Below are 7,500 nucleotides of genomic sequence, written 5' to 3' on the forward strand. Positions count from 1 at the left end.
AGGAAATATAAAACAAGACAAAGGTTTAATGACATGTCACTGTGACAAAGGAAATAAGAAGCACTGGGAGTAAAGATGGGATTAAAAAGACAGGAAGGAGAAGTGAAGAACGGAATAACGGAAGCGAAAAATGGACGGAGGTAAGACATTACAGGCTTTCACAGAGAGAGAAATGCGCACAGAGAGAAAGAAAGAGAGAAACAGAGAAAGAGAGAAAAAGAGAGAAGGAGAGAAAGAGAAAGAACGGAAGAGAAGACGAGAGACTGAGGATTGTAGAGAGAGAGAGAGAGAGAGAGAGATGAGAGATGGAGAGCGAGAGAGAAAGAAAGAAGAGAAACAGAAAGGTGACAGAGAAGAGAAGGAAGAGAAAGAGAGAGACAGACAGAACAGAGAGTGAGAGATGAGAGAGAGACAGAGAGAGAGATGAGAAAGAGAGGACAGAGGGCAGAGACAGAGGGAGAGACAGATGAGAGAGAGAGCGAGACGGAGAGAGAGAGGACGAGTGGAGAGAGAGAGGAGAGAGATGAGAGAGAGACGAGAGAGAAAGAGACGAGGACAGTTGAGAGAGAGAGAGAGAGAAGGAGAGAGAGGAGAGAGAGAGAGTCTAGAAGGAAGAGAGGAGAGATCAGAGAGAGAGATGAGAGAGGAGGGACAGTGAGAGAGAGAAGAGAGAGAGAGAGAGACGGAGAGAGAGAATGGAGATGAGAGGAGAGAGAGAGAGAGAGGAGAGAGAGATGAGACAAAACAGGCGAGAGAGAGAGAGATGAGAGAGAGAGAGAGAAGAGGAGAGAGAAGAGAGAGAGAGAGCGAGAGACAACAGATGAGAGATGAGAGAGAGAGGAGAGAGAGAGAGGAGAGAGCAGATGATGAGACCCGTAAGAGAGAGAGGAGAGAGAGACAGGAGAGAGAAGATGAGAGAGATGCGAGACGAGAGAGATGAGAAGGAGAGAGGAGAGGAAAGAGAGAGAGGTAGTATGAATGAGAGAAGAGAGAGAATGAGAGAGAGAGAGAATGAGACTGGAGACTGAGAGAGATAGAGAGAGATCATGAGAGAGAGAGAGAGAGAGAGGAGATGAGTTGAGAGGGAGAGAGTCTCGAGAGAGGAGAGAGAGAGAGAGTGAGAGATTGAGAGCAGAGTGACAGTTGTGAGAGATGAGAGAGAGAGAGAGAGAGAGAGATTGAGAGAGAGAGAGAGAGACGAGGAGAGAGAAAACGAGAGAGAGAGAGGACGAGAGAGAGAGAGAAGAGGAGAAGAGATGAGGAGAGAGAGAGAGAGAGAGATGAGAGAGGACAGTGAGAGGAGAGAGATGAGAGAGAGAGGAGAGAGACAGAGACATTGACAGAGTTGATAGAGAGAGAGATGAAGAGACGAGAGAGAGGAGAGAGAGGAGAGAGAGGGGGAGAGTAAATTTAAAGTCAAAGTAAAAACCCCCATTTTATTCCTTTTAAAATTAAAATTGGTTTTTTTTTACATAAAAAATAATATTTCCCATTTAAAAATTTTAAGGGAAGGGGTTCTTTTAATTTTTTTTTTAAAAATTACATAAGTTGTTAAGGCCTTTTTAAATTTAAATTGGGTAGCATTTTCCCCATAAATTGGGTCCACGTATTTCCATTTGTCTTTTCCCCCGGGTATTGGAAATTCCCGATCTCTTAAAAAAAAAGGGGGGGAATTTTACTTGGCTTTGTTTGGAAACCTAAAATGTGTTCCCACGGTTTCCCCAAAAGGCCCATAAACCCAATTCGGATAACCCCCAAAAAGGAATAAGTTTGAAAAATAAAAAAACATTTTGTCATGGGCTGTTTTTAAAGTAAACCCTTTTCCCTTTTTTAAATTTTTTGATATGTGGGGTGAGGTGTTTTAAAGTTTATGGTTTAAAAATTTACCTAGTGTCCTCTGGAGCAAAATTTGAAATTTTTTCCCTTTTTTGAATCGGGGTTTTTTGGTTGTCGAACCCCAGATGTTTGAACAATATTTAAATTATGTTTAAAGAGCTGGGTTTTTTGTAAAAACCAAAAAGATTCTAGTTTCAGTAGTAAATTGATTTGTTTTGGGGTTTAAGTTAAAACAGGGTACCCATTTTTCCGGGTTATTTTTTTTAAAAGTTTGGTTAAAATTTGTCATGAATCTGTCTATTTGTCCCTCCTAGTTTTATTCCCCGAAGTGCTGGGTTTGATGAGCCCCCTTTTAAAAATTCTAGTTGTGCACGGGGAAATTTTAGCAAGTTCGGGCCGATTCCCTTTGAATTACTTTGAGTTTTAGGTGGTTTATTTTAAAAGTCCATTAGTGTCAAAATTAGTTTTGTTTGTTTTAGGTATCTTGCGGTTTCTTAAAAATGTTTTTTTAGTTGTTTACTAAATTACTTTTGAAGAAATTTGAAAAAACATCGGCGTACTGCATTTAAAAAGGGGCATTTTTTCCCTATTGTTGAAAAAACCCTTTATAAAAATTGTAAATAGGATCGGCCCTAAAATAGACCCTTGGGCCGGAAAAACCAAAAGGTACTTTTCTTGTTTTGAAGACTTCCCAAATTATTGTTTTCTTCCCGATTGGGCCCTTTGTTTTAAAATAACTTGTCCCAAAAAAGGTTTTTAAATTTTTGATTTATCAAATTTTTTAAAGGAGTTTTTTCCAGGGGTACCGGAACCTATAAAAAAGCCTTAGAAAGGTCGAAAAATGTGAGTAAAATTTCCCTGTTTTTGTCAATGTTATTTTTAAAATTCATCAGTGATTTGCAGAAAAAGCTTTTTTCAGTTTGAAAAACCCTATTTTTTTAAACCCTTTGTTGTGTTTTGATAAAAAAAGTTCTTGGCCCCCCGGGGAAATTGGGCAGTTGATTTGCTAAAAATTTTTTTCAAGAATTTTGGATAATTTTAGGGATTTTATAGTAATGGGGCCGAAAATTTAAATTGGGAACTTCTTACCCCCCGTTTGGAAAAAATTGGTGTTACTATCCCATGTTTCCAAAGCGAGGGAAAGACCCCCACGTGACCAGGAGGAGTTAATAATAACCGTCAAATAAGGTAGAGTTGGGGGGGACTATCTCTGCAAAGGGCGAAAAGAAAAAACCTTTTCTGTCCAAAAGCATTTTTTTTTCCCAAAGGTTTTGTTTTTTTAAACTAAATGATTGTTTTTCCGTCCACGGGTTTGTGGTTTTGAAAAAATTATTTTTGTAACCCTTTTTCCCGATTTTTTTCCCCGAGAGAAGAGAGAGAGAGGAGAAGGGGGGAGAGATGAAAAGGAAAAGGAGGAAAGTGGAGAGGAGAGAGAGAGGAGGGGCAGGAGGAAGAGGGATTAAAAAAAAAAAAAAAAAGGGGACAAAAGAGAGAGAGAGTTTGGCAGAGAGGAGAGGGTAGAAAAAAAAAAAGGGGGACAGAGAAAAACAAAAGAGACGGGCCCGAACCCGGATAAAGGAAACCCAAAAAAAGCAAAGGAAAAGTCGGTAAAAGCACGTGCCCGCCCCCCCCCCCCTCCTCCCTCCCCCCCCTTTCCCCTCCTCCTACCTTCCTCCTCCTCCCCCCCTCCCCCCCTTTCCCCCCTTTCCCCCTCCTTTCTTCCCCCTCCTCCCCCTCCCCCAGGTTTCCTTTTCAGCACCCCTTTTGCACAAAGGGGACACCTTGCCACCTGGACTTATCAAAAATTCCCCCGGGACACCTTTTTCCGCAAATGCCCCGGGGCCGAAGCCAAAAATTTGGGGGTTTTTGACCCGAAAAATTGTATCATTTAAAAAACTTTCTTTTTGAAGGGACGCATCGGACGGGTTTAATGAAGGGATAAAAACAAGGAGAAAAAAACCCAAAAAAGGGAAAAGGGGAAAAGGGGAAAAACCGGGGGGAAATTTTAAATAGTGGGGAAAGGGAAAAATTAAAAAAAAAAGACAAGGTTTAATGCCCTGTCCAGTGCCCAAAAGAAAAAGAGGCACTGGGAGTAAAAGGGGTTTTAAAAAGACGGGAAAGGGAAAAAAAAATGAAAAAGGGAAAACAACGGGGGGCGGAAAAATGGGGGGAAGGTAAGAAATTACAGGCTTTCAAAGAGGGGGAAAAAAGGGCGAAACACTTTCCCAAAAAAAGGGAGCAGTGGAGCTTCCCAAAGCCCCGGCTGACAAAAATAAAAATAGGGGAGGGAAGGAAAAAAAAAAGGAAGAAAAAAAATAAAAATAACGATGTAATAAAAAGATGAAAAAGAAAAAAGAAATAAAAAAAGGGAAGAGAGAAGAGAGAGAGAGGAGAGAAGAAAGAGAGAGAAGAGAGGAGAAAAGAGTTTAAAGAGAGAGGTGGGGAGAGAGAGAGGAGAGAGGAGAGAGAGAAAAAAAGAAAAAAAAACCCGGGAAACAGAGAAAAAGGAAAAGAGGAGACGGGAGAAAGAAAGTGAAAGGGGGAAAAGGAGGGGAGATGGAGAGAGATTGAGAAAGAGCATGGAGAAGAAAGGAGAGAAGAGAGGGGGGAAGAGAAAGAAAAAGGAGAAAAGGGGAGGGGAGCGAGAGGGGAGGAAAGATAGAGAAAGAGGAAACAGGGAAAAAACGGAGAAAAAGGGGAAAGGGGAGAACGGGGAAAAAAGGAAAAAAAGAGAAAGAGAGAGAAGGAGAAGAAGAGAAAGTGAGAGAGAGAGGGGAGGAGTGAGAAGAGAGAGAAGAAGGAAAGAGAGATGGAGAGAGAGAGAGCAGACAAAAGAGAGAAAAATGAAGAGGAGAGGGAGGAGAGAGAAAGAAAAGAGAGGAAGAGAGAGAGAGAGGGGGAAGAGGGGAAAAGAGAAGAAGGGGAGAAAAGGGAGGGGAGAGAGAGAAAAGGGGAAAAGAGAGAGAGAGGAGAGAGCGGAGAGAGATAAGAAAGGGAGGAAGAGGAAAACCAGGGGAAAGGATGGAGGAGGAGACGAGGAGGAGGGAGAGGGAAGAGAGAAAAAAGATGAGAGAGAGGGGAGAGGGGAGGAGGGGGGAGGAGAGCGAAGAGAGAGAGAGAAAGAGAGAGAAAGAGGGAGAAAAGGGGAGGAGCGAGGGAAGAGGTGAGAGAGGGGGAAAAGAGAAGAAGAGAGTGGGGAAGGAGCGTAAAGAAGAGAGAGACAGAGAGAGAGAGAGAGAGGGGAATGAGGAAGGGGGACGAGGGAGAAATAGGGGAAGAAAAGAGTGGAGGGAGAAAAGGGAGAGGAGAGAGAAGGGGAGGAGAGGAGGGAGAGGGAGAGGGGAGAGAGGAGAAGGGGTGTCCGAGGGAGGAGAGAGGGGGGAAAAAAAAGGGAGAAGAGGAGAGGAAAGAGAGAGGGGGAAAGAGGAAGACGAGGGAAGGAGAGGCCCGGAGAGAGAAAGAGAGGAAAGACAAAGAGAAGAGGGTTAAAGGAGGGAGAGAGAAAGGAGGGGAGGAGGGGGGAGAGAGAGAGAGAGTAGAGAAAGAAAGGGGAGAGAGAGAGAGAGGAGGGAAGAGAAAAGAGAGGAGAGAAACAGGGAGGAGAGAGAGGAAAGAAAACCGAGAATGGATTTAGAGAGGGGAGAGAGGGAGAAGGGGAAGGGGAGAGGAATGGGAGGGGGAATGGAAGAAGAGAGGAGAAAGGGAGAGAGGAGAGAGGGGAGGGAAAAGAGAGAGGAGAGAAAGAAAAGAGGGGGGAGAAAAGAGGACCGAAGGGGAGCACAAAATCCCCCCACGATTAGGCAAAGGGGGGCCCGGCCAAAAGGGCCCTTGAGTGATGGGGGGGGCCCGGGAAGAGAGGGCCGACCGAGAAACTCAAATTTCCCTCCTCCCCTTTCTTCTTCTTCTTTCCCTCCCCCTCGTTTCTCCCCCTACCCTCCTTTCCTTCCCCTTTCCCCTTCTTTTCTTCCCCTTGCCCCTTTTTCCCTTTTTTTTTCCACCTACTCCTTTTTCTTTTTCTTTTTCCTCCTTCATCTTCTTCTTCTTCCCCTTTTCTTTTTTCTTTTCTTGGGTCTTTTTCCCTCCCCCTTTCCCTTTTCCCTTTCTTTTCCCTTCTTTGCTACCAAATCCCCCTTTCCCTCCTTCTCCTCCTTTCCCTTCCCCTTTACTTTTCCCTTCTTCTCCTTTTCTTTTTTTTTTCCCCTTTCCTTGTTTTTTGCTCCTCCTACTCACCCTTTATCTTTTTATTTTTAAAAAACAATTACCTTTTTCCCGTCCCCTTTTTCAGTATTCTGGGGTTTTCCCCCGTCTTCATTTGGAATCGATAAAGCAAAAATCGAAGAGGTCACTTGATTTTCCAATTTTGAAAGAGGGGGAAAGGAAGGGGGGAGGGGGAAAACCCCCCGGAAACGGATGGGGAAAGGATTGGGGAAGGGGAAAGGGGAAAGGAAGGGGGGGGGGAGGGAGGAAAGGGAGGGAAAAGGAAAAAGAAAAAAAGGAAAGGAAGGGGGAAAGGGGAAGGGAGGATGGAGGATAAAGAGAGGGAGGAAAGAAGGGAAATAAAGGGTGAAAAGGGGAAAAAGAGAAGGAGGGAGGGGCAAAAAAGAGGAAAGGATGAGGTGGGTGGAAGAAGATAGGGAAACAAAGAAGGGAAATTGAAAGGGGAAGTCTGCCCGGATAAATGGGGGAAAGAGAGAATCCCGGGGAAGAAAAAAAGGGAAATGGGAAGGGGAAGGTTTGAAAGAGGTGAACGGGGTGCAAAAAAAAGAAAAGGAAGGGTAAATTAAAAAAAGAAAAAAGGAGAGCAAAAAAAGAAGGAAAAAAAAACGCGGGACTCTGAAAAGCAAGAAGACCCCAAAAAGAGAAAAAGGGGGAAGGAGGAGAGTGCTTGGACGAAAAGCAAATTGTAGAGACGGGGGGTTTTCTTTTCCTAAATTTTGGGGTTTTCAGGGCTCAAAGGGCGATTTATTATGTTGATGAAAGAGAGAGAGAAAAAAAATTCCAAAGGAAGTGGAAAAGTGGAAATGGGTAAAAAAAAAAATGATAAACAAAGAAAAAGGGAAAGGGGGGAAAAAAGAGTTACGACGGGAAGCTTTTTGAATAAGAGGGCGAATGACCCCAATCATAAAAAAAAGAGATAAAAGAAGGAATGAAATAAAACAACAAAAGCAAAACGAAGAAACGAAAGAAAGCAAAACAAATTAAAAGTAAAACAAAAAAAACCCACTGCAGGACGGGAAAGCCTTATTTTCGATCCAGGATACTTTTTCAAATTTTGGGCCCGGGTTTGCACGTTACCCTGAAAGTTTGAGTCGAAAAGAAAAAGATATCCCCCCCAAAACACTCCCCCCCCCCCCCCCCCCCCCCCCAATTTTTCCCTTTAATTCTTCGTCTCAAAACCTTTTCCCTTTCCCCATCCTTTCTCCTTCTTTTTGTTTTTGATTTTAGGGGAAATTACTCGCTTAACAAATTCAATCTTTTTATTTGAAAATCATTGGACCCTGAAAACCCCAAAAGGGGGAAAATTTCTTTGATATGGATTCACAAAAGTGGGAACAAAAAGCCCCTTCCTACCCAAAATTCTAATTTCGATGGGGTAAAATTTTTAAAAATTTTTAAAATTTTTTAAATTTAATTTTTGTTAGAGAAAGTTAGGGCCCCGGTTTT

Source organism: Penaeus chinensis, chromosome 15 (assembly GCF_019202785.1).
Source record: "Penaeus chinensis breed Huanghai No. 1 chromosome 15, ASM1920278v2, whole genome shotgun sequence".
Taxonomy (NCBI): domain Eukaryota; kingdom Metazoa; phylum Arthropoda; class Malacostraca; order Decapoda; family Penaeidae; genus Penaeus; species Penaeus chinensis.